This window comes from Carcharhinus amblyrhynchos, unplaced genomic scaffold (assembly GCF_965287045.1).
Source record: "Carcharhinus amblyrhynchos unplaced genomic scaffold, sCarAmb.v2.hapA scaffold_812, whole genome shotgun sequence".
Lineage (NCBI taxonomy): Eukaryota > Metazoa > Chordata > Chondrichthyes > Carcharhiniformes > Carcharhinidae > Carcharhinus > Carcharhinus amblyrhynchos.
The window spans coordinates 12,253-37,078 of record NW_027650552.1 but is presented as its reverse complement, the minus strand read 5'-3'; the positions used below and the strand labels follow the sequence as shown (position 1 = coordinate 37,078).

Below are 24,826 nucleotides of genomic sequence, written 5' to 3'. Positions count from 1 at the left end.
TTTCCCTTGGTGGCGAATTCTAGATGTGGAGATGCCGGCGTTGGACTGGGGTAAACACAGTAAGAAGTCTCACAACACCAGGTTAAAGTCCAACTGGTTTATTTGATCGTAATCCCACAAGCTTTCAGGAACAGGAGACTTCTAGAATCAGGGGACAGCGATTCAAGATAAGTGGCAGTAGAAGCTGATCGATGAGTGAAATGACCTGTCTGAGTTGGTGGTGGAGGAAGATACACTAAACTCTTTTAAGAAGCATCTGGATCTGCACTTTAAGTTCTGTTGGCTACAAAGCCATGGACTGGGTGTAGGAGTTTGAGACTAGAAAGGGCACCTGGATCGGTCCGCATTTTGTCCAACGAGGGGCATACATGCGTTGGGTCGTACGAGGGCTGCTCTTGGATGTTTCGAGAGTAGCCTAGTGCTTCGCGTCGTTAGTGTGCGCTTAAACTGGACCAGATGCTGGGCAAGACGACAGCTCAGTGACTATCACTGTTTGCTGTGCAGATACATGGATTGGGCCGGTGTCTGCGGGAGTTTGCGCATTCTCCCCGTGCTTGCGTGGGTTTTCTCCGGGTGCTCCGGTTTCCTCCCACACCCCCAAAGGTGTGCTGTTAGGCTGATCGGTGTACCAAATTGTCCCTAAATTAGTTTCCCCTCAATCTGGTTTCGAATGTGGAGTGTCATGGGTGGAAGAGGGAATGTTATAATGGCGGCACGGGCTTGTTGGGCCGAATGGCCTGTTTCCTGTGCTGTGTTGTTCTTTGTCCTTGGGCTGGATGAACAAAATGGGCCGAGCGGCCTCCTTTTGTCCTGTAACTTTTCTATCATTCTTCGTAGAGTGAGCGTGGAAATAATTTAGGGGTTAGTGAGACACTGAGCACAGAACATATTTAACTACCAGAACACACCTCCAGTTCCATTGCAGCAGAGGAAGCTTTAAGCTTTAAAAAAACCATCAAGTTGATGAGTTAAAAACTAACTCAAGGTGTGAAGTAACATCTTCTGGAAGCAGTGACTGAAGCGGTTAATGCTAAACCAATCCAGTTATTGCGACACATCAAATACCCCACATGACTGGAAGGTCAGTGTAACTGAGGTACTTGGCAAGCTGGAGTCGCTGAATCACCTGGGCCAACTCGCGTGTGTGTCAGGGTCTTGAATGAGGCTCGGGAGCCGGAGCCTGTCACACCAGGAGGTGATCCTGACAGAAGGATGGTTCCTGGAGTCCACTGAGTTGACGCTCTGATCCAGTGAGTACAGATCCGGCGACTGCTATTGGGGTACGGTGTTAGACAACTGGCCGATTAGAAAATTGGCCGAGGGCTGGCTTTAGGAAATAAACGGTGGCTCACAAAGATCAACCTGGGAGGCAGCTTTCCGGGTTAAAGAAGTGAAAGATTGCGATGAAACCGGTCATTTGCGTTTTCATAACGCTTTTGTCAAAGTTCTGCATGTTAAACTGAAATGTGTGGGCTTTCGGAATATAAAACACTGTTGTGAAATTGGTTTTAGATCACAGGTAACGCCGCGAGGTTTGGGCTGAGGTTATTGTAGATCAGAATCCTACTGAGGTCAGTACGGGCGGCACAGTGGTTAGCACTGCTGCCTCGCAGCACCAGGGACCCGGGTTCGATTCCCAGCTTGGGTCACTGTCTGTGCGGAGTCTGCACGCTCTCCCTGCATGGGTTTCCTTGGGGTGCTCCGGTTTCTGTCCAAAAGACGTGCCGGTTAGGTGCGTTGACCCGAGCAGGCGTCGGAGTGTGACGACTCGAGGACTTTCACAGTAACTTCATTGCGGTGTTAATGTAAGCCTGCTTGTGATACGAGCAAATAAACTTTGAACTTTGAACACAGCCCGCGGTGCTGTCTGATTAGATAAAGGATATAAAAATGAAGAATTGCATTTGTGTAGCTGCTGTTTGAGGATGTGTGGCAACACTTGACAGACAGTGAGGTACTTTTGGAGAGTAGATAGTGTTGGAATGTTTGAAATGCAGCAAATCAGGATCCCACAAACAGCAACGTGATAGCAACTAGATAACTGATTGGTGATGGCCTTGTGATATTATCACTAGACTAATCCAGCGAATGTTCTGGGAACACAGGTTCGAATCCCACCATGGCCAAGTCTGGAATTAAGAATCTACTGATGACTGTGAAACCATTGTTATAGAATCCACAGGGCAGAATGAGGCCATTTGGCCCATCGAGTCTGCATCAATAACAATCCCACCCCACGTATTTACCCTCCTAAGTCCCCTGACACTAAGGGACAGTTTAGCCAATTAACCTAACCCGCACATCTTTGGAGTGTGGGGAAACCGGAGCACCCGGGGGAAACCCACGCAGACATGGGGAGAATGTGCAGACTCCACACTGATAGTGACCCGAGCTGGGAATCGAACCTGGGTCCCTGGCGCTGCGAGGCAGCAGTGCTAACCACTGGGCCACCGTGCTCCCCAGATTTGAATCAATAAAAAAAAATCTAAAAGAATCTACTGATGACCACTGTCGATTGTTGGAAAAGTCCCTCTGGGTCACTGATGTCCTCCAGGGAAGGAAATCTGCCGTCCCTACTTGGTCTGGCCTAACTGTGACTTCAGAGCCACAGCAGTTGCCATTGAACAGCTCAGGATGGACAATAAATACTGGTCAGGTAGCGACGCCCGTGTCCCATGAATGAACAGTGGGTTAGCACTGCTGCTTCACAGCTCCAGGGTCCTGGGTTCGATTCCCGGCTCGGGTCACTGTCTGTGTGGAGTCTGCACATTCTCCTCGTATCTGTGCGGGTTTGCTCCGGGTACTCCGATTTCCTCCCACACCCCAAAGATCATAGAATTCCTACAGTGCAGAAAGAGACCCTTCGGCCCATCGAGTCTGCACCGAACACAATCCCACCCAGGCCCTACCCCCATATCCCTACATATTATACCCACTAATCCCTCTGACCTACATATCCCTGGACAATTTCTTAGCACGGCCAATCAACCTAACCCGCACATCTTTTGGACTGTGGGAGGAAACCGGAGCACCCGGAGGAAACCCACGCAGACACGAGGAGAATGTGCAAACTCCACACAGACAGTGACCCGAGCCGGGAATCGAACCCAGGACCCTGGAGCTGTGAAGCAGCAGTGCTAACCCACTGTGCCACCGTGCCACCCTGCAGGTTAGGTTGATTGGTCATGCTAAAAATTGCCCCTTAGTGTCCTGAGATGTGTAGGTTAGAGGGATTAGTGGGTACAGTATGTAGGGATATGGGGGTAGGGCCTGGGTGGGATTGTGTTCGGTGCAGACTCGATGGGCCGAAGGGCCTATGATTCTATGGTAAGGATAAATTGTAACCCGGGACACCAGTGTGAACTCTCCTGCTCCTCTTCTTCTGAAGACTCTCACTAAAGCCATTCCTCATTGGCCCCGTTGCAGCCAAGACTCCTGACGTAATTGTGACAATCTCTTCACTCTCTGCGTCTGCAACCCCCCCAAACCTCCTCGGCGAAAAACTGCAGCAGGCGACGGTGCAGAGGGACCTCGGGGTCCTTGTGCATGAGTCGCAAAAACCCAGCTTGCAGGTGCAGCAGGTGGTCAGGAAGGCGAATGGGATGCTGGCCTTCATAGCGAGGGGGATTGAATATAAAAGTAGGGAGGTCTTGCTGCAGCTGTATAGGGCATTGGTGAGGCCGCAGCTGGAGTACTGTGTGCAGTTTTGGGCGCCGCACCTGCGCAAAGATATTTTGGCCTTGGAGGGAGTGCAGAGGAGGTTTACTAGGCTGATACCGGAGTTGAGGGGGTTGAGCTATGAGGAGAGGCTGAATAAACTAGGCTTGTACTCGTTAGAGTTTAGAAGAATGAGGGGAGATCTCATTGAGACGTATAAGATGATGAATGGGATGGATAGGATAGAGGTGGAGAGACTCTTCCCGCTCAAAAAAGACAGTAGGACTAGGGGGCACAGCCTCAAGATAAAGGGGGGGCGGTTTAGAACGGAGTTGAGGAGGAACTTCTTCACTCAAAGGGTGGTGAATCTCTGGAATTCTCTGCCCGTTGAAGTGGTGGAGGCTGCCTCGCTCAATATTTTTAATACGCGGGTTGATGGGTTTTTGATAAGAGAGGGGATTAAGGGTTATGGGGAGAGGGCGGGAATGTGGAACTGAGCCGCGACAGATCAGCCATGATCTTATTGAATGGCGGGGCAGGCTCGAAGGGCTAGATGGCCTACTCCTGCTCCTATTTCTTATGTTCTTATGTAGGTGCGCTCGCCCTGCCTGTAATATTAGTCCTTGTGTTCTTTCGCATTGCTTTCGATGTGCAACGCCAGTCATTAATAAATCTAAATTTTACTCAGTTGGTGGGTTCAGTTGGCGATCTGAGTACAAGGTCCCTGCGGTGAAGAGCAGTTCCAGGGTGGGAGATGACTTTTCATGTTCGGTGGCTGTGGGGGGGAGGTCAGATAGGGCCAAGCGTTCAATCTCATTGGAAAGGTGTCACCTCCGACAGTGCAGCACCCATCACCACCGCCCCCCCCAAGGTCTTGGAAAAGCCACGGAGAGTGAGTGAGTGAGAGAGAGAGATCGTCGGGACTCACCGCCTGGAAATAGAAACCCGATGACAGATTTATGTGAAGATTTATGTGAAGCCGGTGAGAGCGCGGCGGAAACTCTGCCCCCGGGAGTGGGTGGGGGGGGGTGTACGCAACGAGAAGGGCAGGGTGGGATTTCATGGTTCAGGGTCAGGGGGGAGAGAAGCCAAAGTTGGAAGTTGAGTGACAGAATTGGAGAAGTTCAGGCCAATGAAGGAACGGAATCCATTTCCACAAAGCACGCATTCCAGAAACATCCGCAAGGTACTGAGGCCAGCAAAAGCGAGGAAGGGTTCGGTCTGAAGAGCTTGTGTTAGATTTATTACTGTCAGCATCAGAGGGGAGGGGGAGAGAAACTGGTGGAACAGGATGTGTGCTGTTGCCATGGTAACCAGCAGGTAGAGCAAATGGACAATTTGTGGCAGAGAATACTCCAGCCTCGGGCTTTAGTGAGACAGAGGCCTCCAGAATAGACAGATATTCAAGGTATGTGAGTCTCGGAGTGTTAGTGCATGTGAATCTCATAGTGTCTGTGTGTGTGTGTGTGTGTGTGTGTGTGTGAATCTGAGTGTGTGTGTGTGTGTGTGTATCTGAGTGTGTGTGTGTGTGTATCTGAGTGCGTGTGTGTGTGAATCTGTGTGTGTGTGTGAATCTGAGTGTGTGTGTGAATCTGAGTGTGTGTGTGTGTGTATCTGAGTGTGTGTGTGTGTATCTGAGTGTGTGTGTGTGTGTGTGAATCTGAGTGTGTGTGTGTGTGTGAATCTGAGTGTGTGTGTGTGTGTGAATCTGAGTGCGTGTGAATCTGAGTGTGTGTGTGTGTGAATCTGAGTGCGTGTGAATCTGAGTGTGTGCGTGTGTGTGTGTGTGAATCTGAGTGCGTGTGTGTGTGTGAATCTGTGTGTGTGTGTGAATCTGAGTGCATGTGTGTGTGTGAATCTGAGTGCGTGTGTGTGTGTGTGTGTGAATCTGAGTGTGTGTGTGTGAATCTGAGTGTGTGTGTGTGTGTGAATCTGAGTGTGTGTGTGTGTGTGAATCTGAGTGCGTGTGAATCTGAGTGTGTGTGTGTGTGAATCTGAGTGCGTGTGAATCTGAGTGTGTGCGTGTGTGTGTGTGTGAATCTGAGTGCGTGTGTGTGTGTGAATCTGTGTGTGTGTGTGTGAATCTGAGTGCATGTGTGTGTGTGAATCTGAGTGCGTGTGTGTGTGTGTGTGTGAATCTGAGTGTGTGTGTGTGAATCTGAGTGTGTGTGTGTGTGTGAATCTGAGTGCGTGTGTGTGTGAATCTGTGTGTGTGTGTGTGAATCTGAGTGTGTGTGTGTGTGTGAATCTGAGTGCGTGTGTGTGTGTGTGTGTGAATCTGAGTGTGTGTGTGTGAATCTGAGTGTGTGTGTGTGTGTGAATCTGAGTGCGTGTGTGTGTGAATCTGTGTGTGTGTGTGTGAATCTGAGTGTATGTGTGTGTGTGACTCTGAACACGTGTGAGTGAATCTGAACATGTGTGTGTGTGTGAATCTGAACACGTGTGTGTGTGTGTGTGTGTGTGTGTGTGTATCTGAGCGTGTGTGTGTGTGAATCTGAGCATGTGTGTGTGTGAATCTGAGCATGTGTGTGTGTGAATCTGAGTGCGTGTGTGTGTGTGTGTGTGTGTGTGAATCTGAGCATGTGTGTGTGTGAATCTGAGTGTGTGTGTGTGAATCTGAGTATGTATGTGTGTGTGTGTGTGTGTGTGTATATATATGTTGGCATGTGTGTATATCTCTACCTTGGCGTGTGTGTGTGTTAATATATGTAATATATACCCCGGAGTGTGTGTGTGTGTGTGTGTGAGAGAGAATCCTGTTGATTGTGTCTTTGTTCTAATCCTAATTCACAGAACAATGTCGAAAATCCAGTAAAGCAATCAGATTTTGTCTGACTGCTTTTGAGTGCCGTGTTGAATTTATTAATAATTCTTCTATTTATGGCTCCTAGCTTTGCTCTTCCACAAGTGAAAGTATCTCCTCTGTATCTATTTTGAGCTTACCAAGTGATTTTATCATCTTTAATACCTCTGTCGTGTTGAGGCCCCATTCCTTCTCATTGCTTCGTACTCAGTTGTGGTAGCTGTGTGATTCCTCTGCACCTCCTCTGATAGTTTGGGCGTTATTTTCATGTTATTTTTATCTGCTCTCAGTCCAGGCTGTCGGAGTTGCTGACTTATTCACACCCACTTCACTCATTTGGCACCAGGCTTCCTCTTGTCCCTGTGCTCCATCACACTCTGCTTTTCCTCCATCACCAGCTGGTCCTTGTTAATTCTATTTATCATATCCCAGGGTATATAAGCCAACCCGGCATATACCCCATCATTTTTCCAGTGTCCAGAATTCATGCTTTAGCGCATACTTTACAGCTACGTTATTCTCACCGTGTATGGGCCACTTTCTCCACTGCTGGCGTGGGCACAGAATCCCTACAGTTCAAAATGAGACCATTCGGCCCATTGGGCCTACACTAACCCACTGACAGAGCATCTCACCGAGGCCCTATCCCATAATCCCACATATTTACCCCAACTTCACACATCTTGAGACACTAAGGGACAATTTAGCATGGCCAATCCACCTAACCTACGCACCTCAGGACACTAAGGGACAATTTAGCATGGCCAATCCACCTAACCTACACACCTTAAGACACTAAGGGACAATTTAGCATGGCCAATCCACCTAACCTACACACCTCAGGACACTAAGGGGCAATTTAGCATGGCCAATCCACCTAACCTACACACCTTAAGACACTAAGGGACAATTTAGCATGGCCAATCCACCTAACCTACACACCTCAGGACACTAAGGGGCAATTTAGCATGGCCAATCCACCTAACCTACACACCTCAGGACACTAAGGGGCAATTTAGCTTGGCCATTCCACTTAACCTGCATATTTGGGAGGAAACTGGAACACCCGGAGGAAACCCATGCAGACATGGGGAGAACATGCAAACTCCACACAGGCAGTGACCCAAGGCTGGAATCAAGCCTGGTTCTCTGGCACTGTGAGGCAGCAGTGCTAACCCACTGTGCTGCCCAAGCCAACATAATAGATGAACAATGGAGTGGGCAGAAGAGGTGGGTGAGGGCAGAGGTCATGTGATACCTCCAGGACCATGTCCAATCAGAGCTGGCGATGCTGGTTGTTGTGTATGGATCAGTCTCGCTATAGCTGCTCCTGTCATTCGCAGAGTCCATTCCCATTCCGGTTATAATCTCTGGTATTTGTTTTGCGCGTCTCCCACAACTACAGCACTGTTCACCTCCCACAGGGACAAAACTATTTCATGTCCAGTGATAATTTCAGTCTCGTTAGTGCTGGCTGGATGTTCAGTATCTCAGGCTGTTTTGTTTTAATGGAAGCTTCTCCTTGGCCTGTTGTGTCAACGTGGGGACGGGAAAGGTTGTTGGTGGATTGCGGAACTAACTGAACTCCAGCCCTGAGCGCCACATAAAGAGTATCAGTATTGCAGTCAAACTCTGCAAAATAAACCCCTCTGATACTGAGAGCAGTGTCCCGAGTGGACGTTCGGTTAGATAACAGCTGCCAAAATTGAGCTATTCGACTGACTTACATAAAATAAATATCTATTTGACAAAGATTGAAATCATAGATTTGACTGCAGCTGACAGTACTGTATAACAGGGTACAGTTAACAGTACTGTATAACAGGATACAGCTAACAGTACTGTATAATAAGGTACAGTTAACAGTACTGTATAACAAGGTACAGTTAACTGTACTGTATAACAGGGTACAGCTAACCATATTGTGTAACAGGGTACAACTAACAGTGCTGTATAACAGGATACAGCTAACTGTATTGTGTAACAAGATACAGCTAACAGTACTGTATAACAGGGTACAGCTAACAGTACTATATAACAGGATACAGCTAACTGTATTTTATAACAGGGTAAAGCTAACAGTACAGTGTAACAGGATACAGCTAACTGTATTGTGTAACAGGATACACCTAACTGTACTGTGTAACAGGATACAACTAACAGTGCAGGATGCAGCTAACAGTATTGTATAACAGGATACAGCCAATTGTACCACACAACAGGCTACAGCCAACTGTACTCTATAACAGGCTACAGCCAGCTCTACCTTGTAACAGATCACAGCTAACAGCGCTTTACATCATGATACAGATAACTGTACTCGAAAGGAGACTGCACCAGACTTTACTGTGCACGAGACTACAGTCAAACATGGAGTCCCTACAGTGCCAAAGTAGACCATTCAACCCATTGAGTCTGTACCGACCCTGCGACTCAGCATTCCACCTAACCCCTAGCCCCACTTATTTAACTTGCTAATCCACCTTACCTACACATCTTGGGATACAGAGGGGCAAATTAGTATGGCCAATCCACCCAACCTGCACATCTTTGGAATGTAAGAGGAGAAGGGAGCATCTGGAGGAAACCCATGCAGACATGGGGAGAACGTGCAAACTCCACACAGACAGTTACGCAGGGCTGGAATCGAACCCGGGTCACTGGCACTCTGAGGCCGCAGTGCTAACCACAGTGCCACCGTGCCACCCAACTGTACTCTGTAACAGGTCGCACCTGACTGTACTCTGTACAGATTACACCAACAGACCACTGTACTGTGTAAGAATCTACACCCAATTGTAACTGACTATATATTGACTGCAGCTGACTGTACTCTGTAAAGATTTACATAGAAACATAGAAAATAAATTGTGCGGAGGGTGTGGAGAGTCTGCAGAAGGATCTAGATAGGCTGGGCGAATGGGCCAGGAACTGGCAAATGGAATTTAATGTTGGCAAGTGCAAGGTGGTCCACTTTGGTAGGAATAATGGTAGGAAGGACTATTACTTACGTGGCGAAAAACTGCAGCAGGCGACGGTGCAGAGGGACCTCGGGGTCCTTGTGCATGAGTCGCAAAAACCCAGCTTGCAGGTGCAGCAGGTGGTCAGGAAGGCGAATGGGATGCTGGCCTTCATCGCGAGGGGGATTGAATATAAAAGTAGGGAGGTCTTGCTGCAGCTGTATAGGGCATTGGTGAGGCCGCAGCTGGAGTACTGTGTGCAGTTTTGGTCGCCGCACTTATGCAAGGATATTTTGGCCTTGGAGGGAGTGCAGAGGAGGTTTACTAGGCTGATGCCGGAGTTGAGGGGGTTGAGCTATGAGGAGAGGCTGAATAAACTGGGCTTGTACTCGTTAGAGTTTAGAAGAATGAGGGGAGATCTCATTGAGACGTATAAGATGATGAATGGGATGGATAGGGTAGAGGTGGAGAGACTCTTCCCGCTCAGAAAGGACAGTAGGACTAGGGGGCACAGCCTCAAGATAAAGGGGGGGCGGTTTAGAACGGAGTTGAGGAAGAACTTCTTCACTCAAAGGGTGGTGAATCTCTGGAATTCTCTGCCCGTTGAAGTGGTGGAGGCTGCCTCGCTAAATATTTTTAAGACGTGGGTTGATGGGTTTTTGATAAGCGAGGGGATTAAGGGTTATGGGGAGAGGGCGGGAAAGTGGAACTGAGCCACGACAGATCAGCCATGATCTTATTGAATGGCGGGGCAGGCTCGAAGGGCTAGATGGCCTACTCCTGCTCCGATTTCTTATGTTCTTATGAGGGGAGGCCATTTGGCCCTTCAAGCCTTCTTCATCATTCATTCTGATCATGGCTCATCACTCAACTCAATAACCTGATTCCGCCTTTCCCTCAATATTCTTCACCCCAAGAATCTAACGGCTTCTTGAAAGCAGTTAATGTTTCAGCCTCAGCTGCTTTCCATGGTGGCAAATTCACAGGCTGACAACACTCTGGGTGAAGAAATTTCTCAGCTGTCCGAAATGGTCTGTATCCTTAGACTGTGACCCCTGGTTCTGGACTCCCTCATCCATCATCAGGGAAATCCTGTGAAGTTTTGAAGTGTGAAGTTTATTTATTAGTCTCACAAGTAGGCTTACATTCACACTCTGATGAAGTTACTGTGAAAATCACCTAGTTGCCACACTCTGGCGCCTGTTCGGGTACTCTGAATTTAGCACGGCCAGTGCAGCTAACCTGCACAACTTTGGGAGGAAACCGGAGCACCCGGAGGAAACCCACACAGAGACAGGGAGAACGTGCCAACTCCACGCACACAGTGACCCAAGCCGGGAATCGAACCCGGGTCCCTGGTGCTGTGAGGCAGCAACTGTGCCACCGTGCTGCCCCCTGTCTAGCCCTGTTAGACTTTTACAAGTTTCTGTGAGATTCCCCCCCCCCATCATTCTTCTGAACCCCAGTGAATACAATCCTAACCAACTCAGTCGCTCCTCATATGTAAGTCCTGTCATCTCAGGAATCAGTCTGGTAAACTTTCTCTGCACTCCCCTTAGAGTCGGAATATCCTTAGATAAGGAGACCAAAACGGCACACAGTATTCCAGCTATGGCCTCACCAAGGCCCTGTATAATTGCGTCAATACATCCCTGTTCTTGCACTCGAACCCTGCCTGCTGCACCTGCGTGCTTACCTTCAGCGACCGGTGTATGAGGACACCCAGGCCTTGTTGCACATTGCGCTCTCCTAATTTATAGCCACTCGGGTAATAATCTGCCTTCCTATTATTGCTACCAAAGTGTATAATCTCACATTTATCCACATTATATTGCATTTCTCCTTAACTTGTCCAAATCACACTGAAGCATCTCTGCATCCTCCTCACAGCTCACCCTCCCACCCAGCTTTGTATCACCTGCAAATTACACTTAGTTCTCTTATCCAAATCATTAATATATATTGTGAATAGCTGGGGTCCCAGCACCGATCCCTGTGGCACCCCACTAGTTACTGCCTGCCAATTTGAAAAGCACTCTTTGTTTCCCTTCTGCCAACCAGTTTTGTAATCATCTCAATACACTCCCCCCCCCCCAATTCCATGCACTGTAATCTTGTACGATAAGCTGTTCTGTCGGTCGGACTTTATCAAAAGTCTTCTGAAAGTCCGAATAAACCACATCCACTGGCTCTCCCTCATTAACTCTATTAAACACATCCTCAAATAATTTGTCAAACATGATTTCCCTTTCATAAATCCATGCCGACTCTGTCCAATCCTGCCACTCTTTTCCAGGTGTTTCTCTACAAAATCTTTGATAATGGATTCTAGCATTTTCCCCACTCTTGACGTCAGGCTTACTGGTCCCTGTTTTTTCTCTATCTCCCTTTTTAAAGAATGGGGTTACATTAGTTACCTACCTTCCAATCAGAGTCTATAGAATCTTGGAAGGTGACCACTAATGCAGCCACTATTTCTAGGGTCATTTCCTGAAGACCATAAGACATGGGAGCAGAATTAGGCCACTCGGCCCATCGGGTCTGCTTCACCATTCAATCATGGCTGATATTTTTCTCATCCCCAATCTCCTGTCTTTTCCCCATAACCCCTGATCCCCTTATCAATCACGAACCTATCTATCTCTGTCTTAAAGACACTCAATGGCCTGGCCTCCACAGCCTATTGTGGCAAACAGTTCCACAGATTCCCCACTCTCTGGCTGAAGAAATTCCTCCTCATCTCTGTTTTAAAGAATCGTTCCTTCAGCCTGAGGTTGTGCACTCTGGTTCTAGTTTTTCCTACTCGGGGGAAACATCCTCTCTACATCCACTCCATCCAGGCCTCGCAGTATCCTGTAAGTTTCGATAAGATCCCCCCTCATCCTTCTAAACTCCAACAAGTACAGACCCAGAGTCCTCAACCGTTCCTCACGCGACAAGCTCTTCATTCCAGGGATCATTCTTGTGAATCTTCTCTGCACCCTTCCCAAGGCCAGCACATCCTTCCTTAGATACAGGGCCCAAGACTGCTCACAATATTCCAAATGGGGTCTGACCAGAGCCTTATACAGCCTCAGAAGTCCATCCCTGCTCTTGTATTTTAGCTCCCTGGATGTGAATGCTAACATTACATTTGCCTTCCTAACTGCCGACTGAACCTGCACGTTGATCTTAAGAGAATCTTGAACAAAGACTCCCAAGTCCCTTTGTGTTTCTGATTTCCTGAGCATTTCCCCATTTAGAAAATAGTCTGTGTCTCCATTCGTCCTTCCAAAGTGCATAACCTCACACTTTTCCACCTCGTATTCCATCTGCCACTTCTTTGCCCATTCTCCTAACCTGTCCAAGTCTTTCTGCAGCCCCCCCTGCTTCCTCAATACTACCTGTCCCTCTACAAATCTTTGTATCATCAGCAAACTTAGCAACAGCACCTTCAGTTCCTTCCTTCAAATTGTTATAGTATATTGTGAAAAGTTGTGGTCCCAGCACTGACCCCTGAGGCACACCACTAATCACCGACTGGCATCCTGAGAAAGATTAATTTATCCCCACTCTCTGCCTTCTGCCAGTCAGCCAACTCTCTATCCATGCCAGGATCTTAACCTTAACACCACGGGCTCTTAACTTATTTAACAAGCTCCTATGCGGTACTTTGTCAAATTCCTTCTGGAAATCTAAATAAATTACGTCCACTGGTTCTCCTTTATCTAACTTCCTTGTTACCTCCTCAAAGAATTCTAAACTGCTCCCGATCCTCAGATCTGTTGTTTCTCTTGACCAATTTGTATGCCTATCCCTTGGATGTAATGCTAATTTCCCTCGTAAGCCTTAGTTTGGCCATCTTTCCAGTTTTACTTCTGTGCTGTACAGGAATTAACAATTGTTGCAGTTCCCCTACACGCTCCTTGAATATTTATCATTGCCTGTGCACTGTCATCCCCCCCTAGGTGACGTTTTCCAATCACAGCTAACTCACGTCTATCAATGTAGTTTCCTTTATTCAAATTTGTCAGACATGACCTCCCCTTGATGAGCTGACTCAGTCCTACTTTATCATACGCTTCCAATTACTCTGCGATCTCACCTTTAATAATGGACTCTCAAATCTTGCCAATGACTGAAGTCAGGCTCACCGGCCTATAATTTCCCATCTGCTGCCTCCCTCCCTTCCTGAGCAGCGGTGTTACATTAGCTACTTTCCAGTCCTCTGGGACTCCCCCTGCCTTAACTATTCCGAGGTACAGATGATCTGGCCCTGGAGATTTGTCGGCCTTTGACCCCATCAACTTCCCCAACACCAATTCTGTATTAATACTGATTTCCTTCATCTCACTAAAATCCCGCGTGCCCAACGTTTCCCGGTATATTATTTGTGTCCTCCTTTGTGAAGACAGAACCCAAGTATGTATTTAGGTCTTCAGCCATTTCTTTTCATTACAAATTCTCTTGTTTCTGCCTCACAGACTTAGCGAAACTTTTAGTCAGTCTTTACGTTCCCCGCACGCTTACCCTCATACTTCATTTTCCCCTTCTTAATCTGTCCCCTTGTCCTCCTTTGTTGAATTCTAAACTGCTCCCGATCCTCAGATCTGTTGTTTCTCTTGACCAATTTGTATGCCTCTCCCTTGGATATAATGCTAATTTCCCTCGTAAGCCTTGGTTTGGCCATCTTTCCAGTTTTACTTCTGTGCCGTACAGGAATTAACAATTGTTGCAGTTCCCCTACGCGCTCCTTGAATATTTATCATTGCCTGTGCACTGTCATCCCCCTAGGTAACGTTTTCCAATCACAGCTAACTCACGTCTATCAGTGTAGTTTCCTTTATTCAGATTCAGGACCCGAGTCTCAGAATCAACTACACCACTCTTCACCTTGATGGAAAATTCTATCACGTTGTGATCACTCATCCCCAAGGGGTCTTGCATAACCAGATTGCCAATAATCTCGTCAACATTAAGGGCATTTGAAGGGTCATTGGATAAGCATATGGATAATATCGGAATAGTGTAGGTTAGATGGGCTTTAGATTTGTTTTCACAGGTTGGCGCAATATTGAGGGCTGAAGGGCCTGTACTGTGCTGTAATGTTCTATGTTCTATATTCTGTAATTCCATTCTCATTACACGATACCCAGTCTAGAATGGTCTGTAGTCTGGTTGGTCCTCAATCTATTGGTCCAGAAAGCCATCCCATACACATTCCAGTCTGAGAATACAGGGTTTAGGGGGAATTTCTGCACCCAGAGAGTGGTCAGTCCGGAATTCGCTACCACAGGAAGTAATGAAGGCCAAAACATTGTGTGTTTTCAAGAGGCAATTAGATATAGTGTTTGGGGTGAAGGGGATCAAAGGTGTACGGGGGGGCGGGGGAGGAGGCAGGATCAGACTATTGAGTTGGATGATCAAAGTGAATGGCAGAGTAGGCTTGATGGCCCCTCCTGGACTGTGAGATTCTATGATTGTGTAGCCTCCTCCTGCTCCTATCTTCTCTGTTTCCTTCTCCACAGGATTGTGGCTAATTTGATTTGCCCGATCTATATATAGATTAAAGTCACCCATAATTACAGATGTTCCTTTATCGCGTGCATCTCCAATTTCTTGTGTAACAAAATTACCAACATTGCCAGTGCCGTTTGGGGGTCTATATGCAATCCCCACGAACGTGTTTTTCCCTTAATGTTTCTTAGCCCATACTCCATATAGATTTCACATTGCTGGAGCTAATACCTGTCCTCAGTATGGTGTTAATTCCCTCCTTAAGCAGCGATGCAGCTCTATCACCTTCTCCGTTTCGCCTCGTCCTCCCTGAATACTGAATACTCCTGGATATTCAGTTCCCATCCTGGTCACCCTGCAGCCGTGTCTCCGTAGTCCCGATTATATCATTCCCGTTTACATCTATTTGCGCAGTGAATCCGTCCACCTTAGAATCATAGAAAAACTACAGCACAAACAGGCCCTTCGGCCCACAAGTTGCGCCAATCTTATCTCTACCTACTAGGCTTACCTGTAACCCTCAATCCTATTAAGTCCCATGTACTCATACAGAAAGACCCTCTCGAATTTGCCTCCACCTTTATTGTGAATGCTATGTGTGTTAAGGCTCCTTAACTTCCTGTTAACATTACTGGTGTCATTCCTACTATTTTTCACAGAGTCCTTGTTTGATTCTGGCCCTCTGTTCCTCTGCTAATCACTTTTCTTATTCCTCCATCTGTCTTTGTTTCTTTGCTTTTGAATCCCCTTCCTCTGACTCCTTGCATGGTTCCCATCTCCTTGCCATTTTAGTTCAAACCATCCCCAAGCATTCTAGCAAACGCTCCCCCGCGGACATCTGCCCCGATCCTGCCCAGGTGTAACCCGTCGAGTTTTGTACTGGTCCCACCTCTCCCAGAACCAGTCCCAATGTCCCGGGAATCAGGAACGTTTCCCCTCGCACCCATCACGTCAGCCATGCATTCAACCAATATCCTCCTATTTCTATTCTAACTAGCACATTAATGCCAACTGTACTGTGTACAGACCACGCACAACTTTACTCTGCAATCGTAAAGCCAGCTGTACTCCGAGTGGTCCTAGGGAATGGTACTTGCGGTACTGGCATTCTGTCTAAGCAGGTGGTGGTTGTCAGGGACACAGATACAAGAGCGTAAATCATCTACAGAGTTTGTACCTTGTAAACCTGAGCTCGTGCAAGTTCTAAATATCTATTCCAAAGTTCACAATATAAAAATTGGCCCAGTTCGTGGAAGTTCACTTAATTCATTTAAATCCTGTAAAGTACTTGGTCCCTTATAAAAATGTACATTTATATTCATGAAAGACCAGCTAATACTTCAATAAACTCTTTGAGTTGTTAATAAAACTGTGAACTTACAGACCGCCCCCCGCTCTGATAATGATAGGTTGTTGAAGCAGCCAAGCAGGAATAATGGTGTAATGATCGAACAAAGACAATTACAGCACAGGAACAGGCCCTTCGGCCCCTCCAAGCCTGCACCGACCATACTGTCCAACTGCACTAAAACCCTTCTGGGAACCGTATCCCTCTATTCCCATCCTATTCATGTATTTGTCAAGATGCCCCTTAAGAGTCACTAACTTATCCGCTTCCACTACCTCCCGCTGCTCTCTGTATAAAAAATCTGCCTCGTACACCTCCTTTAAACCTTGCCCCTCGCATCTTAAACCTGTGTCCCCCTAGTAATTGATTCTTCCACCCTGGGAAAAAGCTCCTGACTATCCACTCTTGCCCATGCCCCTCATAATCTTCCATCAGGTAGCCCCTCAATATCCATTACTGTTATTATTGTGGCAGCAAGCAGCTCGTGAAACTGCTAGAACAGATTTTTGTTTTCAATTCTCACAGGCAGCATGTTCTTTCGATTCTTTAGGGGAAACATTTGCTGAAGTGGTTTGGGAAGGTTTGAACAAAAATGGGAAGGGGGCGGCCGTGTAAAAACTTGACAAGTTATTATCTACAGACTTCTCAGCCTCCTGTGCCCTCATTTACATTCCCTTTGTCCAATTCTACCCCCCATCCTCCTGCCAATAGTATAAACCTCTGCTGGTTCTCTGTGGTCTCAGCCCTGATGAAGGCTCATCCAGACTCGAAACGTTGGCTCCATTCTCTCTCCCCACAGATGCTGTCAGACCTGCTGAGATCTTCCAGCGTTTTCTGCTGGTCTTTTAGGTCAAACCAAATAGACAAACCCAAACTAACTTAGGACAAAGTAAAAGGGGCAGCTCCCCAAAAGGAAAGGGAACAGCCTGAACAAAACCTAAAGTACAAAGGAAACTGAAAGACACATCAAATCAAAATGTGATTGTCGGGGTCTGTAATGCACCCCAGCCCTTGCGGTGCCCAGCGGGCATGGGACGCATCAACTGCGCCCGCGGACACCGCATGCTCCCTCTCCAGGGACACCTGGCCGCGAATGTAGGAATGGGGGCAGGATTTCTGGACCCGAGTCCCGCTTGCCATTGTTAAAATTCCTCGGAATCTTCAAGTTGCTGCAGGAAAACCGGCCTCTGGTGCCTGGGTCATTGATAGAGATGGATCAGTGTGAATTTGATTTGATTTATTACTGTCACATGTATTATCATACAGTGAAAAGTGTTGTTTCTTGCGCGCTGTACAGACAAAGCATACCATTCATAGAGAATGAAAGGAGAGAGTGCAGAATGTCGTGTTACACTCATAGATAGGATGTGGAGAAAGACCAGCTTAATGCAAGGTAAATCCATTCAAAAGTCTGATGGGCAGCAGAGAAGAAGCTGTTCTTGAGTCGGTTGGTACATAAGAACTGGGAGCAGGAGTAGGCCACCTGCCCCCTCGAGCCTGCTCTGCCATTCAATAAGATCATGGCTGATTTTTTTCGTGGACTCAGTTCTATTTACCCGCCTGGTCTTCATAACCCTTAATTCCTTTACTATTCAAAAATGTATCTATCCTTGCCTTAAAAACATTCAATGAGGGAGCCTCAACTGGGCAGGGAATTCCACAGATTCACAACCCTTTGGGTGAAGAAGTTCCTCCTCAACTCAGTCCTAAATCTGCTCCCCCTTATTTTGAGGCCTTGCCTCTAGTTCTAGTTTCACCTGCCAGTAGGAACAGCTTCCCTGCTTCTATCTGATCTATTCCCGTCATAACCTTATATGTTTCTATAAGATCTCCCCTCATTCTTCTGAATTCCAGTGAGCATATCCCCAGTCTACTCAGTCTCTCCTCATAAGCCAACCCTCCAGAATCACCCTAGTGAATCTCCTCTGCACCCCCTCCAGTGCCAGTATATCCTTTCTCAAGTAAGGAGACCGAAACTGTACACAGTACTCCAGGTGTGGCCTCACCAGCACCTTATACAGCTGCAACATAACCTCACTGTTTTTAAACTCCATCCCTCTAGCAATGAAGGACAAAATTCCATTTGCCTTCTTAACTACCTGCTGCGCCTGCAAACCAACTCCTTGAGATTCCTGCACAAGGACACCCAGGTCCCTCTACGCAGTAGCATGCTGCAATTTATTACTATTTAAATAATAGTCCATTTTGCTGTTATTCCTACCTCACATTTACCAACATTGTACTCCATCCGCCAGACCCTCGCCCACTCACTTAGACTATCTATATCCCTTTGCAGACTTTCAGCGTCCTCTGCACGTTTTGCTCTGCCACTCATCTTTGCAAGCCTCGGCAAGTCGTGGGGGTTACAGGTAGTGTGACATGAACCCTTGCAAAATCTCACTAACTGTCCTGGATGGAGACGATACACATCTCCTTAACCTGTGCTTAACCACTCACATTGTCTGTACCTTTAAGACTTGATTACCTGTAAAGACTCCCATTCCAACCATTATTTTGTAAATTGAGTTTGTGCCTTTATATGCCCTGTTTGTGAACAGAACTCCCACTTGCCTGACGAAGGGGCAGCGCTCCGAAAGCTAGTGGCTTTTGCTACCAAATAAACCTGTTGGACTTTAACCTGGGACTTCTTACTCATCTTAGTGTCACCTGTGAATTTTGACACACTACGCTTGGTCCTCAACTGTAAATCGTAAACAATTGCGGTCCCGACACTGATCCCTGAGGCACACCACTTGTCACTGATCGCCAACCAGAAAAGCACCCATTTACCCCCACTCTTTGCTTTCTGTTAGTTAACTATCCATGCTAATACATTACCTGTAAAACCGTGCACCTTTATCTAATGCAGCAGTCTTTGGTGCCACACCTTGTCAAATGCTTCCCGAAAATCCAGGTACACCACATCCACAGGTTCCCCCATGATAATTGCTGTACCGTTTTTACTTGCATCGGTTATTTCTTTGTTTATTTCTTGCCCCATCATGATGTTATTATTTGGTGGCCTATAAACTATGCCTGTCAGTGACTTTTCCTCCGTACTATTTTTAATTTCCACCCAACGTGGCCTCAGCTAGCTGGAAGAAAGAATGTCCAGGGAGTCCTTAGTTATACCGGCTGCTTTGCCAAGGCAGTGGGAAGTGTAGACAGAGTCAATGGACGGGAGGCTGGTTTGCGTGACGGATTGGGCTACATTCACGACCTTTTGTAGTTTCTTGTGATCTTGGGCAGAGCAGGAGCCCAGACCAAGCTGTGATACAACCAGAAAGAATGCTTTCTATGGTGCATCTGTAAAAGTGGATGGGTCACCCTGTGGCCAAAACATTGTGTGATATCTGGGAGCAATTGTATATAGCTCTTGTTGTTAAAGGGATCTTGGGATATGGGGGAAGCAAAGAAAATTACAGCACAGGAACAGGCCCTTCGGCCCTCCAAGCCTGCACTGACCATGCTGCCCAATTTAATTAAAACCCCCTACCATTCTGGGGACCATATCCCCCTATTCCCAGCCTGTTCTTGTATTTGTCAAGACGCCCCTTAAAAGTCACTATTGTATCCGCTTCCATTACCTCCCCCAGCAACAAGTTCCAGACACCCACTACTCCCTGTGGAAAAAATCTGCCCCGGACATCTCCTTTAAACCTTGCCCCTCGCACCTTAAACCTAGTAATTGATTCTTCCACCCTGGGAAAAAGCTTCTGACTATCCACTCTGTCCATGCGCCTCTTAATCTTGTAGACTCCTATCAGATCTCCCCTCAACCTCCATCTCTCTAGTGAGAACAAACCAAGTTTCTCCAACCTCTCCTCATAGCCATACCAGGCAACATCCTGGTAAATCTTTTCTGTACCCTCTCCAAAGCCTCCACATCCTTCTGGTAGCATGGCGACCAGAATTGAACACTATATTCCCAAGTGTGGCCTAAATAAAGTTCTATAAAGCTGCAACATGATTTGCCAATTCTTAAACTCAATGCCCCGGCCAATGAAGGCAAGCATGCCGTATGCCTTCTTGACTACCTTCTCCACCTGCATTGCCACTTTCAGTGACCTGTGTACCTGTACACCCAGATCCCTCTGCCTATCAATACTCCTAATGGTTCTGCCATTTACTGTATATTTCCTATCTGTATTAGATGTTCCAAAATGCATTACCTCACATTTGTCTGGATCAATCTCCATCTGCCATGTGGAAGGCAGGATCAGGATATTGAATCTGATGGTCAACCATGATCAAAATGAATGGCGGAGTGGAGCTGAAGGTCCGATTAGGCCTCCTTCTCCTTCTAGTTTTTGTCTGTTGGCATTGAGTTCCCCTCAGGGATTGCAGTGGTTCAAGGTGGCAGCTCAGTTAGCGCTGAGCAATAAATGCTGCCTTAGCCAGTGGCACCCAGATCCCATGGCTAATTTTTTCTTTAGAAATCTGATGCCTGTTCCAATTGGAGTTTTGAATCCTGCTGTAATTTGGTTTGATGGTTTAGCGTCAACTACCTTTTGTATTCATTTGTGCCTCTGGAGGTTTACATGCAGATCTTGGGTTCCCAGTAAGCACAGTGAAAAGTCTGACAACACCAGGTTTTAGTCCAACCTATTTATTTGATAATATACTCACAAGCTTTCGGGGTTACCCCCTTCGTCAGGTGAATGGAGAGTTCTGGCCTCAGACAGAGCATATAAAGCACAGACAGTTTAGAGATTACTGATTAGAATGCGAATCCTTACACCTAACCTGCTGTTCAAGACCTGAAGTGGCTGATAATGTGAGTGGAAGGAGCACTGATCACAGTTTAAAGAGATGTGTATTGTCTTGGTCACGGGCATTCAGCCTCTGACCTTCGGGTAAGCATTCTCCAAGGCGGCCTTCACGACACACGACAGCGCAGAGTCGCTGAACAAAGACTGATAGCCAAGTTCCGCACACATGAGGACGGTCTCAACAGGGATCTTGGGTTCATGTCGCACTATCTGTAACCCCCGTGACTTGCCTGGGTTTGCAAAACCTCACTTACTGTACTGTCTGGAGACAATACACATCTCTTTAAACTGTGATCAGTGCTCCTTCCACTCACATTATCAGCCACTTCAGGTCTTGAACAGCAGGTTAGGTGTAAGGATTCGCATTCTAATCAGTAACCTCTAAACTGTCCGTGCTTTATATGTTCTGTCTGAGGCCAGAACTCTCCATTCACCTGACGAAGGGGCTAACCCCGAAAGCTTGTGAGTATATTATCAAATAAATAGGTTGGACTAAAACCTGGTGTTGTCAGACTTTTCACTGTGTTTACGCCAGTCCAACGCCGGCATACCCACATCATTCCCAGTAAGCTCCAAAGATCCAGTTGCTGCTGTCTCCAGTCTAACCCCGTTGAGCCCATGCAGTCGGATTCATTTCAATTTCCAACTCAACAGAAGTCAAACTTTGTGTTTTGTGCTCTGTGGCAACTTAATTGAGGTACAGCAGTTTAGACGCTTTGTGTGCTCAGGTACAGCGGACTGTATGCTTTGTGTGCTATGATACAGTAGTTTAGATGCTTTGTGTGTTTAGATACGGAAGAGAGGATGCTTTGGTGCTCAGATACGTAAGAACGTAACATAAGAGCAGACAAAAGGTAGGGAATAGCTGACAAAAGGCAGGGAATTATAGGCCGGTTAGTTTAACGTCTGTAGTTGGAAAAATGCTAGAATCCGTCATCAAAGAAGAAATAGCGAGGCACCTAGAAAAAAATGGTTTGATCGAGCAGACGCAGCATGGATTCGTTAAGGGGAAGTCGTGTTTGACAAATTTATTGGATTTCTATGAGGATGTGACTAGTGCGGTAGACAGAGGGGAACCGGTGGATGTGGTGTTTTTAGATTTCCAAAAGGCGTTCGATAAGGTGCCTCACAAAAGGTTGCTGCAAAAGGTTAGGGTGCACGGAGTTGGGGGTAAGGTTAGCGTGGATAGAGGATTGGCTGTCTAATGGGAGGCAGAGAGTTGGTATCAATGGGTGCTATTCTGATTGGCGGTTGGTGACTAATGGAGTGCCGCAGGGATCGGTGCTGGGGCCTCAGCTATTTACCATTTATACAGATGATCTGGAGGAGGGGGCTGAGTGTAGGGTAACGAATTTTGCTGATGACACGAAAATGAGTGGAAAAGCAAATTGCGTGGAAGGTGCGGAAAGTCTGCAGAGGGATCTGGATAGGCTGAGCGAGTGGGCGAGGACCTGGCAGATGGAGTATAATGTTAGCAAGTGTGAGGTTATCCGCTTTGGCAGGAATAATAGTAGGAGGGATTATTATTTAAAAGGTGAAAAGCTGCAGCATGCTACAGTGCAGAGGGACCTGGGGGTCCTTGTGCATGAATCGCAAAAACCCAGTCTGCAAGTGCAGCAGGTGATCAGGAAGGCGAATGGGATGCTGGCCTTTATAGCGAGGGGGATAGAATATAAAAGCAGGGAGGTCTTGCTGCAACTGTACAGGGCACTGGTGAGGCCGCAGCTGGAGTACTGTGTGCAGTTTTGGTCGCCGCACTTACGGAAGGATATTTTGGCCTTGGAGGGAGTGCAGAGGAGGTTCACTAGGCTGATACTGGAGATGAGGGGGTTGGACTATGAAGAGAGATTGAATAGACTGGGTCTGTACTCGCTGGAGTTTAGAAGGATGAGGGGGGATCTTATAGAGACGTATAAGATAATGAAGGGGATGGATAGGGTAGAGGTAGAGAGATTCTTCCCGCTTAGAAAGGACAGCAGGACTAGAGGGCACAGCCTCAAGATAAGGGGGCTGCAGTTTAGATCGGAGTTGAGGAGGAACTTCTTCACTCAAAGGATGGTGAATCTCTGGAATTCTCTGCCCGTTGAAGTGGTGGAGGCTGCCTCGCTGAATATATTTAAGTCACGGGTAGATAGGTTTCTGATAGACAGGGGAATTAAGGGTTATGGGGAGAAAGCGGGAAAGTGGAACTGATCCACTTCAGATCAGCCATGATCTTATTGAATGGCGGGGCAGGCTCATAGGGCTAGATGGCCTACTCCTGCTCCTGTTTCTTATGTTCTTAGATACAGCTGTTTAGATGCTTTGCGTGCTCAGGTCCAGCAGTTTTGATGCTCTGCGTGGTCAGATACAGCAGTTGGGATGATTTGAGTGCTCAGTGGGATTGTGAGATACTCTGAGGCCTCGTGCAACTGTCCACAATGAAATGGTCATTAAAGTCTCGGGTTTTGAATCTCTGCATTTTGACAGTCTTGAGTTGTTGCTGCTTGAACCAAGTTTTCAGTCTGTGCTGCTATCGATACTGGCATCTGAAAGGCACAAGGTCAACGATGAGGTTTTGGTTGAGGATGTAAACATTAGCGAGAGTATGGCCTTTCCACATTGACTGTTGAAACCCCTCATTAAATTGTGGCTACAGTCCAGAATTTGACACCAGTCCATGGAGCTCCCTGGTCATTAAGTGTGTCTCACTCCCTGGCAAGACTGATCAGGAAATGCCAGGATCAGTGTTGGGAAAAATTCTGTCAACGATACTCAGTCATCGGCACGTGAACTACAGTTGCTCAGTAAGAAATGGCCAGCATGTGTTCAGTGTGACAAAAACCCTGGGGATAAAGCTGGTGCAGCACATTAGAGGAGCGACGGAACTGCCTGCTGTAGAGCTCTGTTAACTTGTGATATAGTCGCTGAAGAAGCAACAAGTCTTACTTGCCCCTGTCCATGAATATTCATGAGGTGGAGATGCTGGCATTGGGCTGGGGTACACCCAGGAGTCTCAGGTTAAAGTCCAACAGGTTTATTTGGGAGCACGAGCTTTCAGAGCACTGCTCCTTCACCAGGTGAGTGGTCCAGTGCTCCGAAAGCTCGTGATTCTGAATGAACCTGTTGCACTTTAACCTGGTGAGACTTCTTACCATGAGGATCCAGGAAGCTTAGGTCCAGTGTTTCTGTCCTTCTCAGTTACAATTCCTGTTAAATTTTTTCACTGCTTTTCACACTTCACAACCAGTTTTAAATCCAACATTTATAAAATAAAAACAGAAAGCGATGGATTAACTCAGCAGATCTGGCAGCATCTGTGGAGAGAGAGAGAGAGAGAGAGAGTACTCAAAATGTTAACTCGGTTTCTCTCTCCACAGACACACTGCCAGATCCGCTGAGTTTTTCCAGCAGTTTCTGTTTGTTTTCCAGCATCCACGGTATTTTGCTTTTGTTTTGGACCCAGTGTTTTTATTTTCTGATTTGCAAAAGCAACGCAGTGCGTCAGCCTGTGTTAACTCCAGATAAAACTTGTGAGATTGCATGCGAGTCCATGTCTGCAGGAACTGTGTTCAAAAGAACGTAGGGGGAGACACGGTAGCGCAGTGGGTTAGCACTGCTGCTTCACAGCTCCAGGGTCCTGGGTTCGATTCCTGGCTCGGGTCACTGCCTGTGTGGAGTTTGCACATTCTCCTCGTGTCTGCGTGGGTTTCCTCTGGGTGCTCTGGTTTCCTCCCACAGTTCAAAGATGTGCGGGTTAGGTTGATTGGCCGTGCTAAGAAATTGTCCCTTAGTGTCCAGGGATGCGTAA

At 47.0% G+C, this 24,826-nt stretch overlaps 1 protein-coding gene across 1 annotated transcript in view; it reads left to right on the top strand.

Moving 5' to 3' along the window:
- Positions 1–1,202: 1,202 nt before the first annotated feature.
- The window catches only part of LOC145340164 (talin-2-like), a gene marked incomplete at its 3' end in the record, with an annotated part of 34,621 nt that continues 10,997 nt past the window's right edge, over positions 1,203–24,826 (top strand). Inside the window, exon 1 of the mRNA XM_080184598.1 lies at positions 1,203–1,250. The remainder of the gene's footprint in view (positions 1,251–24,826) is intronic.